The sequence below is a fragment of the Saccopteryx bilineata genome, chromosome 2, assembly GCF_036850765.1.
Source record: "Saccopteryx bilineata isolate mSacBil1 chromosome 2, mSacBil1_pri_phased_curated, whole genome shotgun sequence".
Classification (NCBI taxonomy): domain Eukaryota; kingdom Metazoa; phylum Chordata; class Mammalia; order Chiroptera; family Emballonuridae; genus Saccopteryx; species Saccopteryx bilineata.
The window spans coordinates 205,188,964-205,203,170 of NC_089491.1; the positions used below are offsets into that span (position 1 = coordinate 205,188,964).

At 35.1% G+C, this 14,207-nt stretch overlaps 1 long non-coding RNA gene across 1 annotated transcript in view; it reads left to right on the plus strand.

The window, feature by feature from the left end:
* The window catches only part of LOC136323115 (uncharacterized), an 80,505-nt gene extending 66,863 nt beyond the window's left edge, over positions 1 to 13,642 (plus strand). Inside the window, exon 3 of the long non-coding RNA XR_010728918.1 lies at positions 12,200 to 13,642. This is a non-coding gene — a long non-coding RNA (uncharacterized lncRNA). The remainder of the gene's footprint in view (positions 1 to 12,199) is intronic.
* The last annotated feature ends 565 nt before the right edge of the window (positions 13,643 to 14,207 follow it).

Here is a 14,207-nt window from a genome sequence, read left to right on the forward strand (position 1 = left end):
GCAGAAAAAACGGGTTGTGTTTGGCATTCAGTTTTCTTGGAATATTAGGTGCCATTTATAAAATGACTATTGAAAGCTGAGCTGAGATTAGCTTGAGGAAAACCTACACTGCTCACAGTGGCTCTTCTGGTAATTGTGTAGTTTTACAGTGTATTTGACACTGGGAAACCTTTAACAACTTTGGACAGATGCACGAATGGAAGATGCAAGATTAATCTGAAGTCAGTGTGACATAAGACATTAGCATAAAGGACATATCAGAACTACCCAACAAGGCTTATGAAGACATGTCTCTCTTCTTATTCATGCAGAGATGTATTTTATAAAAACTCTTAGGTTATTGACTGACATTCCAGTTGAGAAAAAGTCAGATAGAAAATGTTAAAATAAGAAGACATCAGAGACAATTAGACACTAAGAAACAAACAAAAAAAAGAGATGTAAACCAGAGATTTTGAACCTGAGGCCCACATACCCCTAGCCATTTGATGTTTCATGTCCCTATGAGATTCCATGAAATATTTTGGGTGAATATTTATTTTTCTTGGGAGTCTAGTAGTGTTTAGAAGATTCTCAATGGAGGCTGCCACCATCCCAAAATTAAGAACTATGAAGGATAGTGTAAAAAGGAGGAGGTAAATGTGAGAAATATCTTAACTGTATAATTAAGAGAATTTAATGATTGAATAAATTGCATGGAGATACAAATAGTGGCAAGTAAGAAAGGAGAAGATGGCACTAATTTTTCTTACCATTTGACACTAGAGGAATGAAGTTATGATAATCCTTTTGTGAACCAGCATCAGATCCCCCGTGGTTCCTATTTCAGTTAATAGAACTTTGATTCAGGCATATTGGCTTCATAGTGTGAATGTGACACCCAGAATAGATGTCAAACATTTAAAGAAAATTGTGGAGGTGATTGCGTAGCTTTGAAAATCATTCTCATTGGAAACTGGTAGAATACTTTGAAGTAAAAAAACTTAATCTGTTTCTACCTATTTTCTCTCTTTGAATGACTTCTTTCCCAGGTTATCTCAAGAGACCATTGGAGTTCTACCATATTGTTTATTTTCAGTCAATAAAAATAAGAATACAAGATCAAGGACACTATTTTTCTTTTAAAAAATAAAGTCTGGAATTGTTATACATACTTTCCACTATACCCTTAGACCTTAGTCATCAAATACATAGAGCTTTTGGGTAGTGGGTTCATGGAAATGTAGACTTTATTTTGGATGAACATTTACCTAGTGAAGGACCTAGGAAAAGGGAGAATAGATATAGCAGAAAAACTAGTACTCCCTGTCACAGTGAACATAATTTTGAAGCATTCAATAATTAATAAAAGTAAAAATAATATAGAGACATTTATCTTAACCTTCAATCTAAATAATATATTTTGATTGGAAAGAAGCAGACATTTCTTCATAATATCTTTTCATAAAAACATAACTAATTTTAAATAATTAGTTATATCCTCCTTAAATAATTTATATCCTGCAATGACTGGAATTATTTTATGTTAAGTTAGAAAGATGATTTTACTGACTAAAATTAAAATTAAACCTACTAGTCCAATGGTATTAAGTTTACTGGTATAAATCCATCATAAGCCAATTTAGGATATATTTACATTATTCTAAAGACAACTAGTTTATTTACAAAATAAAATCTCACAAAGATAACAAGTGTTAGTCTTTTTTAAATTAGAAATTCCAGAAAAATAGAAAAAAATGTATTAAACTCATCAGTCAGAATATCTCTTTTTGTCTTATTTAATACACATATACCTTTTCTCTCTCCCTTTATCTCTCGTTCACATACATACCTACACTCCACTATTTTCATAATTATTTCTAATTTGTATTTTAATTGTTAAATGCCTAATGAACACTTTTCGCCTGTTATCATTTTAACACATACTCATTATGCTATTTGACTAGAATATAATTTATTTAACTTTCTAATTCACAGTTGTAGATTGAGTTTCTTTTTATCCTTTTTTTCCTTAATATAAACAGAATTCTTATGGCATTTTCTATAATTACATATAATAATTTTTTGGAATATTAATTGGGATAAATGAATATGATCTGAATGAAGGTGATGGCAATAGAAATGAAGAACCAATGAAATATTTAAAATATATAATTGACAGAGCCAAATAATTAACTGGACAGAAGAATGTTTGGAAAATTTTAACAGATTTTCCAAATGTGTTTGTTGCTACATTTTTCTCTACTCATAATATCAATGGCATTTATTGCTTTAGTGGGATGGCAGACACAATCAAGAACAGAGTCAATAGGAGATTTAAGGCTTAGTAGATTTTTAAACTTATAATGAATACACTAAGCCCAAAACAAACTGTTGTGATTTGGAAGAAATAAGCTATTAAAAGAAAAATGGCTTTTAATAAAATAATAATAATAAAATAAATAAAAGATAAATTGTTTGTTTTTAATTTCTAAAGGGCATGGCCAGAAATATTAACCTGATTCTAGAAATCTGGATCATAGAATTTATAAATGTTAAGTATAAAGTAGAGGAGGGATTGGGACATGAGCTAGATGTATTTTCCCATCACAAAGGACAGCATGAAACTTTCTGGGTTGTGGACAATGAGGAGCCTAGAGTGCTAGAGGGAGGAGAAACAAATCGGATATATACAAAGAATATATCCTATTTCACTCCTCTTAGAGTTGCAAATTCTAGGAGAAGAAAATGGGTAACAGATTACCTTTGATGGGTGTGAAGACATAAGATACAAAGAGAATTTAAGAGTGCTGCCCATCTGGAACCCTACAGGGAGACTGCTTTTGTAGATGCCTGTAGGAATAACAGCAGGGAAGAACCACAGGCTGAACCCTTCTCCAACCTTCAACCCATGGCCTTCCCAAGAAGGTCCTTCAGAGAAGCACAAAAGAGATTTGGAAAAGTTTCCTTGTTTTCAAAGGCATCAAAGAGATAGCTGCAAATAAGTGGAGGATGTTGTGGGATTTCAGAGGCTCCTCAACAGCAGCTAGTACCAATGGTAGAAGTTTAATAGACAAGGCTTTGCTTTATCTCTTTTTGTCTCAGTCATTGGCAGACACGCCCATTTATTTATTCAGCCAACAAATACATTGAGTGTCTTCCGTGTGGCAAGCAGATTATTTTAAACTGTAAATTTAGCTTTCATTTGTAAATTTACTTTTTAGTGCAAATTATTTTATTGTATTTGTTTAGTGTTAATTGAACATATCAATGTCTTTATATTGAATGGAATATATGTTTAGCACAATTCTTATGAATGGATATTAGGATTACAATTAGAAATAAACAAAGCCCTGGCTGATGGTAGAGTGTCAGCCCGGTATGTGGATGTCCTGGGTTTGATTCCTGGTCAGGACACATAAGGGAAATGACCATCTGCTTCTCCAGCCCTCCCCCTCTTGTTTCTCTCTCACTCTCTTTCTCTCTCTCTCTCTCTCTCTCTCTCGTTTTCTCTCTCACTCCTCTCTCTCCCTCTCCCTCTCCCCCTACTGCAGTCATGGCTCAATTAGAGTGAGTTGGCCCCAGGTGCTGAGGATGGCTCCATTGCCTCCACCTCAGGCACTAAAATGGCTCTGGTTGCAACAGAGCAAAAGCCTCAAATGGGCAGAGTATTGGCCCCTGGTGGGCTTGCCAGGTAGATCTCGGTAAGGCGCATGCGGGAGCCTGTCTCTCGGCCTCCCCACTTCTCACTTTAAAAAATCCAAAAAAAAAAAAAAAAGGAAATAAACAAAAACATGTACATCCATACAGACAAACCTACTCACAAAAATGTAGTAAAGAGTCATGATGCTAGAGAAAATGTGTAATAGAAGAGTTTAGAGAAACTGTGCTGTGTGAAGTCATGGCATTTCTCTTCAAAATCACCGACTAAAGGAAGAGCCTGAGAAAAACAGTACATATTAATATTACTTCTTCGTTTAGTACTTCTAATTTCTTTTCTGGGAATTCAGGTGGAACGGAGAATCCAGTGAAATCTGGTGCTTTACATCATATTAAGCTCATATTTGCAAGTTAATCAAGTGTGATAGCTAAAATGTAAAAGCATTTGAATCAATACCTCCTTCAGATGCTTTCCTGATAAAAGTGCTTCGTTTCCTTTTTTAACTAATTAATTCATGCAAATGGAAAGATTAAAAGAAAAACTTATTTAGATCAGGGTAACTGAATCCAGTGTATTGGACTGCGTTGTTGGCATCTTTGCAACCAACCAATAAAACCCTATTAATAATCAGATCTCAGAAACATCTGTCTTAGAAAGTGATACACTTTCTGGGTCCATTTACTTGAATTAAGTTAGGGTCAAGAGCAGAGGCTAGGTTACTTGTACCTGGAAATTAATCAGAAAATTCATTTTGCCCTTTGATGTTTTTTAATGTACCTTGTGCCTCCCCCACCCATGTTTATCTTCTTAAAATTCTAAAGCTCTCTTTTATGCATTACAGTTGTTTAAATTTGAATTTGAAGTTGTGGGTTTCTATATTTATATAATTATATACTGAAAGCATAATAGGGTAGTGCAAAATGTTTTCAAAAGGTGTGACATCTTAAAGAAAATTGAAAAGCATCATAGTGGCTCTAATATATTGGCAAATGTCAGGCTACCATCTTAGTGATATTTCTGCTAGAGGAAACCTACTTTCTATTTTGTGTTTTCTCATTTGCATTACTACAAATTTATTCATGCATATGAAAAGGATATTATTCATATTCATATTCCTTCCTCTCCTTATTCCAAACCTAATGTGTTTATAAGTTACACATAAAAGGCACTGCTATATCTATATATTTATATATATTTATATGATTAAAATTTGGTATTACAACTGGAGAGTAAGCCCAAGTGATAACATTATGTGTTAGGTGTGTCTTATTATTACATCATTAATAGCATATCAAAATTGTCAAATACCTTGAAATCCAGTAATTGTAACTGACAAGCTTGAGCATAATTTGTCTCTATTGGTGAGTATTGAAGTAGTAAGAGAGAGAGAGTGCATGTTACTGTATGGTAAGCTCTTGTTTCTTCTGCAAATATTTTTAATGAGATGCTGTTTTTATTGTATTCATGGTAAGTAGATACTGAAGTTAATATGTGCTTAAGGCATGTCATCTTCGAAATTCAGAAACTCAGTGCTGTTTGGAGAACTATAAAGATTAACTGTCAAGAAGAAAAATGACCAACCTACCAGAGCTTATCTCCCTCTAATATTTGATTCTTCTTAACTCACTATTCCAGGAAATTATTTGAAAGTTTAGGGAGAGTTCACAAAGAAAAATTATTTCTATCCAGTTTTAATCTTACCCCTTAGAAAAGCAAATATTATTGCTTAATTGCCAACAGGTTTCTCTCATAAATACCTCAGCATTTGTGAATGAGAGAAAAATGGACAATTAATTTTGTGTCCATTCATTACAATGATAAAGTGTCAAGAATACCCATTCTTGGTGTCCCATTTTATCTGTATTTGAGGATAGCATGAAAGAGGATAAAGAGGAAGTTTATGATTTCCCTTTAAAATTAATTCCCAGTTAGCCATTTACTAGTGGATTATTTTTCAGCCAAGAATACATTCTAATTGCATTTTTCTTTTTGGAGATTGTAGCAGATATTAAAGTGAATAGAGATAATGGTAAGCATATATAGAATAACCTGGTTTTCTAGACAGACTCACTTGTCCAAGATCAGACGGCTACAGCACATTTAGGGTTACAGGCTCCTTCCCTTCCTCCTTATTCTCAACTGCAATGGAGCTTTTTCCAACGTTGCCATGGTAACACTATATCTGGCTGCTAGCTCTGTCGTAAGTTATTGAACTGAGACTGGCTTTTGGTTTAGCAGATAATTAGATTCTGTCTCACAGGTTCATTTTCCTGTGACTGGGACATGAATATGACCTACAGCTGGCCTCAATTTCAGTGTCACAGGCAAAACTTTAACCCTTCCCAAGCTCCCAGGCACTTTCCTGAGCCTTGCTAGTGAGGTAGAAGTCCAATGCAGCTTACTCACACCTTGGAGAGGATTCCCAAGTCCCATTTCATTTTTTCACCTTTATCATAACACTAAGGCAAATATGGGCAAGGTTGCACACTTAAAGTATTATCAAAATTAAAAGTCTGTCAACAATATTATATGTATTTTTATATATTTTATCTAGAACAGGATATGGGAATCTATGGCTTGCAAACCAGATATGGCTCTTTTGATGGCTGCATCTGGCTCACAGACAAATCTTTAATAAAAAAAATAATAACGTTAAAAAATAAAACATTCTCATGTATTACAATCCATTTCCTACCTCTCATGTTCATGGTTGCAGGTAGCTGGAGCCAATCACAGCTGTCCTCCACGACAACAGCAAATTTTTATTGGATAATGCGTAACGTACACGGGTCGTTCTATGTCTCTCACGGAATTACATTTTAAAATATGTGGCGTTCATGACTCTCTCAGTCAAAAAGGTTCCCGACCCTTGATCTAGAATATGTGAAATAAATAGTGTTATTTCTCTGTTTCTTTAAAAATTTTTAAGTTACATCAAAGTATCTTGTGTTGCAATTTGGATTCCACAGTAGTTTTCAGAATCTCCACTGTCAGGAATATCAGCTTGGTACACTTATTCTCAGCTCTGAGAACTGTCTGTCAATTGATTCTGCCCCTCCCTTTCCTGTTTATAAACCCTAGATTTTTAGCCAACGTGTAAAGGCTCCTTTGGAGTCAAAGGCAGGTCCATATTATAGGAACCAATATCACCACTCTACTAAAATGCTCAAATGTTCACTAATGGCATGAATCTTGCTGGCTTGAAAAACCAACAAAGATCTGCCCTTTGTTTAGGACAAAGGAATAAGCATAACTTTTGGAATGGATATTAAATTCACAGTACCCAAGGCAATGCAGAATGTTGCAGGGTTAATACGAGAGTATATATATTTCTATGTAAACAGTACAAAAGATCTCCAAGGGAATCTGACATTTTTAGTGTATTTCACCTAAAACGTTACCATGAAAGAATAAGGAAAAAATAAGAGAAAGTTGAGACTGCCATCATTAAAATATGAATCAAAGAATTCCATAGCTTAATTGGCTGGAAAATTATGTCACTATCTCAATAGAGATGGGGCAAATTTATAAAAAGACTTAGAAGATTCAACAGTTGTATACTGAAATCCTGATTAATCTGTATGTGTTCATGTACACCTCATAGACATCTGTTTTAATCTCTTCTTTGCATTTGAAAACTCTGGATGAGAAAGCATTTTGAATGGCAGAAACCTCAGTTGTCCTGACTGTGTCTGATGAACGCAGAGAACTTAATAGAGAGGGTTAGTATGAGGGGAGTTTGTATGAATTAAGAGAAAGAACTGATATGTGAGGAACCTAATTGATGCAAGCTATTTTTCAGTAAACTAAGCTTCTTTTAACCTCTAGTCTCAAGTATATAGCACCTGCTGTTCTCTTATTAATGACCAATAAGTGTTTGTTGAATGAATGTATGAATTTTCCTTACTCTCTATTCTATGTAGTAAAAACTAAATTAGCACAGGCTTTAGGAGGTCTACAAGCATTTTCAATCCAAATTTCTTTTTAACTGTCTTCTTTTGATCCCAGTAATCCCTAAACCCAACACATGCATGTCATCTCTTGCCTGAATTGTTGAAAGAGCATCTTTACTTGTCTCCTCCACTCTTATTACCCACTATAGTATTGACCATGCCCAGGAGACTGAACACTAGTTTAAAATGCAAGTCACTTGAAGTAAGCACCCTTCTCACTCACAGCTTCCCAGTGGGTTTGCACATAATCAGAATAGTACTCAAAATCCCTACTGTGCTTAAAAATCTCTGTGTGACCATGCCCCTGCCTATAATGTTGACATCATCACTTCCCTCTTCTACACTCTCCACATTGCCTTTCCTTAGCCAGCCAAGCACATACCCATTGGAGAGCCTTAGCCTTTGCTGTTGGCTCCCCAGGAATGCATGGCTCACTCCTTTACTGTATTCTGGTTTCTCTGCCGAAATGTCACCTCCTTAGAGATGCTTTCCCTGAACATTTTTAAAAATGCCTTGTTTATTATCCAACAACTTGTTTGCTTTAAGTTTTCATCATAGTGCTTATTACTTTTTGATATATTAGATAAGTATATGCCTTTCCAATTAAAATATAAGCTTGTATGGGCAGGAGCTTTGATTATGCATGAGTATACCTCTAATTCCTAGAACTTAGAGCTGGACCCTAATAGCCTTTATAAATATTTGTTGAATGAATGAATAAGTGAATGATTAAATAGAAAGATCCAGAAAGAACGTCTATGTATCCCAATCTATGTGAGACTAATTATGAGTGTCCCTGATATAATGAATGAAATCTTACCCAACATGATAAAATTGAATGAATAGATAAACTAAATTTAGGAATATAGTGTGTATTCCTGTGGCTGTCTTCATTAGATTTAAGTAAAACAGGAAATTAAGCTTATTTCTACCTCATTGTTGCATGGATAAAATCTAAAATAAAGCACAACTCATGTACCAAAAACATCACAACCTCAGTTGTCCACAGAAGGCATTTTCTGTAAAGGGCTAGATAGTATATATTTTTGACTCTGTGGGCGACACTGTCTTTGTCACAGTGACTCAACACTTTCGTTGAGGTGTGAAAGTAGTCATAGACAACATATAAACAATGGAGTGTGGCTGTGTTCCAATAAAATATTACTTATAAAAAGGAAATCAGCTCCATTTAGCACCCAGGCTATACATAGTTTGCTGACCCCTGTCGAAGAGTGTTTCTCCAATTTCTCTTCCTGCCAAGTTATGGCTCAAAAACTATGGCTCACTTACCTGGTTTGTTCAAGAAATGGTACAAATTGGGGTTGTCTGGTGGATGGAACACCCCTGAGGCTGGTCCCATTATTCCCTCATCTTCTTTGTTCACAATCAGTTCTCAACTCTAAACTGTCTTGGTCATAGCAAAAACAGGGCCATGTTTGATCCTCACAGTGCCAAGTTTTCTTGTAAGAAAACAAAATAAAACTAAATAGAAGGTGATGAAGGACAATCTGACTTCGGGTGATGGGTATGCAACATAATTGAATGACAAGGTAACCTGGACATGTTTTCTTTGAACATAAGTACCCTGATTTATTGATGTCAACCCATTAAAATTAATAAAAAATTATAAAAAATAATATAAAGAAAACAAAAGAGAGACACATACAGTGATTATTGGTGAATGTCTAACAACTAACTCTCTGGGGGGAGAAAAGAACAATAACTAATTTCTGTAGTATATTCTTTCTCCATGGCCATATGGAACTACCAATATAATGTCACTTAATTTAGAGTTTAAAAAGATGGACATTAATAGTCTCCTGAATCAGCAGGAGCTGGCTCCAGCCCACAGCAGGATATGTATTTAAAAGCTGCAATAACTTTGCTCACTGCCATTGCTAAGTCTGGAGAAGAGAGTGGTGGTCTTTTTGGGAGCAACTGGCTGGATGCTCTTTTGGAATGTCAAACATATAATGAAAAGGTATATAAATATAATCCTGGATGTAAAGCCCTTAGCTCAGTGTTTGGTCAAAATACAAACTCAGTAAATAGTAGCTATTACTTTACCTTCTTAGTTTGTTATTATAAGCAATAAAATGAAATGTTCAGCTACAGATTCAATCCTATTTTAATGCCTTTGTGTTCATAGAACCTCTTAACATTGAAGCAATGAAGATAAAGAAATTTTATATAGCTATTCATGACTCTGCCCAGCTCAAGGTTAAGATTGCAACAACATACTCTAGCCAGCATAAAAGAAGCCTCCACTTGACTGAAGCTCTTCATAATACTTCACAAAGGTCAAGCTGTGTTATTTTCCTTCCATGTTAAACAGAATGCATCTTAGGAGCATATTATTGATGGAATAATGGGTTCAATTTGACTATAATCCAAGCAAATACAAGCCAACAAGTTCAGGAATGGCCCAACAAAAAGGTAAAGCTTCACTACAGTTTTGAGGCAAGCATTTGAATTGAATTAGCAATATGGATGACTTATATTTTTTTGGCCAAAATAGTACAGTTCTATCCCAGTTGGACAAAACTAATGAAATAACAAAATATTGACAATAAATTGAGTAACCAGACACCAAAATGGACATCAGTCTGAAAGAAATTAGTGAAAAAATATATATGGACCCTGTAAGTGATTAATACACAGTTTAGGTCTCAATACTATGAATTAAGAGAAAAAATTTAATAGCTGTTCTTTGGAATACTATAAAATTACATTCTTTACCCTCTAGTCTCCTCTGCTTATTCTCTTCAATCTATGAAGTTCTCTATAACTCTATAAGAGGCATGAGTTAGTATTTGGTCTGTGAAATAAAAAAGAGTATTCTTTTTAACCTTACAGATAATTTTAATCTTTTTATCTGTACTTCATTTAGTACACAATCCCAATACATTGGTTTTGTAGGTGTTATATCCTGCTCTGCTCCTTTATAGCCTCTTTTCTAAAAAGACACATGTCAAGTGTGGCCCAAATCCTGATCAGAACTCCTCCTCAACCCCCAAATGTGACTGCAGGAACTGAATTTTCTGTCTCAGTGAATTCTTCCAGATATACTTTTGCTACATTTTCTTTTGGTTTTCTGATTATAGTAATATTAAGAAAAATCTATTTTAGGTAATCATTTTTCTTTTAAAACTTCTATTACATAAAATTCCAAATATACACAAATTAGAGAATAGTATAACAAACCTCCATGTGCTTATCACACATAGATGTTCAACTATCCAAACATTTTGTGTGGGAGAAGTAGATAATTCACATCTTTTCCCCAGCTATATTGAGATGTACTGACATATAACATTGTGTAATATATAGTGAGAAATGATTCCCACAATAAGATTAATTAATGCATATACGTTCATCACCTCAAATAGTTTAGTGACATAGTTATTTTATTTTTGAGGGTGAGAACATTTAAGATCTACTTTCTTAGCCACTTTTCGGTAAACAATATAGTATTATCATCTATAATCACCATGTTGTACATTATACACCCTGAACTTATTCACCTTGTAACTGTCACTTTGCACCCTTTGACCACCATCATTTTCCCCACATTCCTGCCAGCCACCAACCTACAATTGGTTTTTATGAAATTGGTGTTGTTAGATTCCTCATATAAGTGCAATCATACAGTATATTTGTCTTTCTCTGTCTTACTCATTTAAATTTTTATAATATACTCAAGGTGTATGCATGTCACAAATGACAGGATTTCCTTCCTCTTATGGCTGAATAATATATTTTTTTTTAGAGAGAGAAAGAGTTGGAGGGACAGACAGGGATGGACAGACAGACAGAAAGGGAGAAAGATAAGCATCAACTCGTAGTTGGGGCACCTTAATTGATCATTGATTGCTTTCTTATATGTGCCTTGACCTGGGGGCTACATTAGAGCGGATGACTCCTTGTTCAAGCCAGTGACCATGGGGAGCCCCATGCTCAAGTGGATGAGCCCACACTCAAGCCGGTGACCTCAGGGTTTTGATTCTGGGTCCTCTACTTCCAAGTCTGACATTCTATCCATTGCACCACTGCCTGGTCAAGCTGTATACCACATTTTCTTTATCCACTCATCCAATAGCAAACTTAAGTTGTTTGCAGATCTTGGCATTGTAGATAATACTGCAGTGATCATGGAGGTGCAGGTATCTCTTCAAAATAGAGATTTCCTTTCGCTCCAAAATATCCCCAACTATTCAACTTTTATTATTTATTTTTTTCTGGTTTTATTCATACCCATCATTCACACATTCTTAAATACCTGGATTATTTTAAAGCACACCCATGCAACATGTAAAATGCATGCATCTATAAAAAATTCAGTGTTTTTCTCTAAAAAGAGAATACTATTTTTTAAAACACAGTAGCATTATTATCCTTAAAAATATCTATAATAGTTTTTTAATATAAAAAATTCCATAAGTGTATACATTTTAATTGCTATTTTTTACAGTTAATTTGAAGATTTAAGCATAAATCACATACAACATATAGTTAACATATTTCTGAAGTCCTTTTCAAGCTATAAATTTTCTCTTTTTTTAGTTCTTTACATTTTATTTTTTTATTTTTTATTTTATTTTTTTAGGAAAAGAAATGGGGAGGCAGAGAGACAGACTCCCACATGTGCTCAACTGGGATCCACCTGCATGCCCACTAGGGGGTGATGCTCTACTCATTTGGGGCATCACTCCATGGCAACCAGAGCCATTCTAGTGCCTGAAGCAGAGGCCATCAAGCCATCCTCAGCTACCTGGACAACTTTGCTCCAATGGAACTTTGGCTGCAGGAGGGGAAGAGAGATAGAGAGAGAAAGGAGAGGGGAAGGGTTGAGAAGCAGATGGGCACTTCTCCTGTGTGCCCTGGCCAGGATTCAAACCCAGGACTTACACACACTGGACTGACGCTTTACCACTGAGCCAACCGGGCAAGGCCTAGTTTACTTATTAATGAAACTGACTCATTTGTCTTTTTGTATCTTCCTTTTTCTGGATTTTACTGATTGCTTCCCTATTAGAGTCCTTAGTCATATTTTCCTCTACCAACATTGCCTGTAAACAGAGTGCTAGACTGGAGTATTTCATTCAGGGTCTTTTCTAAGATTGATTTAACAAAGCTCATTCATAAATGGTATCATATATATTTCATTAGAAAGCACATAGAAAACCTGCTTTTATTTGGCTGAGTGCAAAGATGTTTGTGATTTTAAAAGTAAAGCTGATCCTGGAGATTATGGACACTGACCCTTGCACAACAGTCAAGAATCCATGTACAACTTTTGACTCCCTAAAAATTTAACTATAGTCATCTCTAAGTTTCCATGGGTGATTCACTCCAGGATCCCATGGGTACCAAAATCTGTAGATGTTCAAGTTCCTTATATAACATGGCATAGAACAATGCATATACTCAGCCCTCCACACCCTTAGATTCATGATTGCAGGTTGAAAACACTGTTTTTGAAACTCAGTTTTTTGAATCCATGAATGCAAAACCCCAAACCAAGAATATACACGGTCACCTGTATTTTTATTTTAAAAAATCCTGATACAAGTGGACCCATACAGTTCAGACCCATTTTGTTGAAGGGTCAATTGTATATATTATGGACACATCATTGGGAATCAAATATTTCATGTTAGAATATAGTATGTCATCATTTCATGATATTTCAAAATCAAAACCTTAATATACAGTGATTCTACCAATTGAGCAAGTTTGAGCACCATACCCTAGTGGATATGAATTTTTCAACTCATAGGTCTGAAACTGAATTAAAATAATGGAGAAGTTTCAGGGGAAGGTCTATGTAGACCTTCTCTAATCCAAAATATCCCTAGGTTATTTTCAGGAAAAAATGAGTAATATTATAGTAATACTGTATGGTGGTGACCCTTATAAGGGAAGACTGTTATGCACTAGATTACAGAGGCAGTTGAAAGTATTAAAACTGTCATGTGGTGGAGTTCGTGAACCATTCCCACCTACTTCAGTGAGATAGTGCATCCCTGTCACTATCCTGGAATGCAGAGTTGAGATAAAAATATGAAGACATGGTATGAAATGTTAATTGTCATTTAAAAACAGAATGAAAATAAAAATATGTGATTGTTTATGGACTTTTAGAAATGTATATGTTTTGATTCTTTTTTTAAAAAAATACTGGAGAATTAGGGAGTTTTAATTTATAGTTAGCTCATTGTAACAGAACTCTAGTCTCATGTCATTTTCCAAATATGAAGAGAATATATTTTTCCACTATATATTTATTAGGGATAAATAATTATACTTCATGTTCCATAGGTATAGATGCTTTAAAAAAAAAAAGACTTGCCTGACCAGGCAGTGGCACAGTGGATAGAGTGTTAGACTGAGACACAGAGGACCCAGGTTTGAAACTCTGAGGTTGCCAGCTTGAGCATGGGCTCATCTGGCTTGAGTGCGGGCTCACCAGCTTGAGTTGCTAGCTTGAGCATGGGATCATAGACATGACCCCGTGGTTGTTGACTTGAGCCCAAAGGTCACTGGCTTGAGCAAGGTATCACTTGCTCTGCTGTAGTCCCCTGGTCAAGGCACATATGAGAAAGCAATCAATG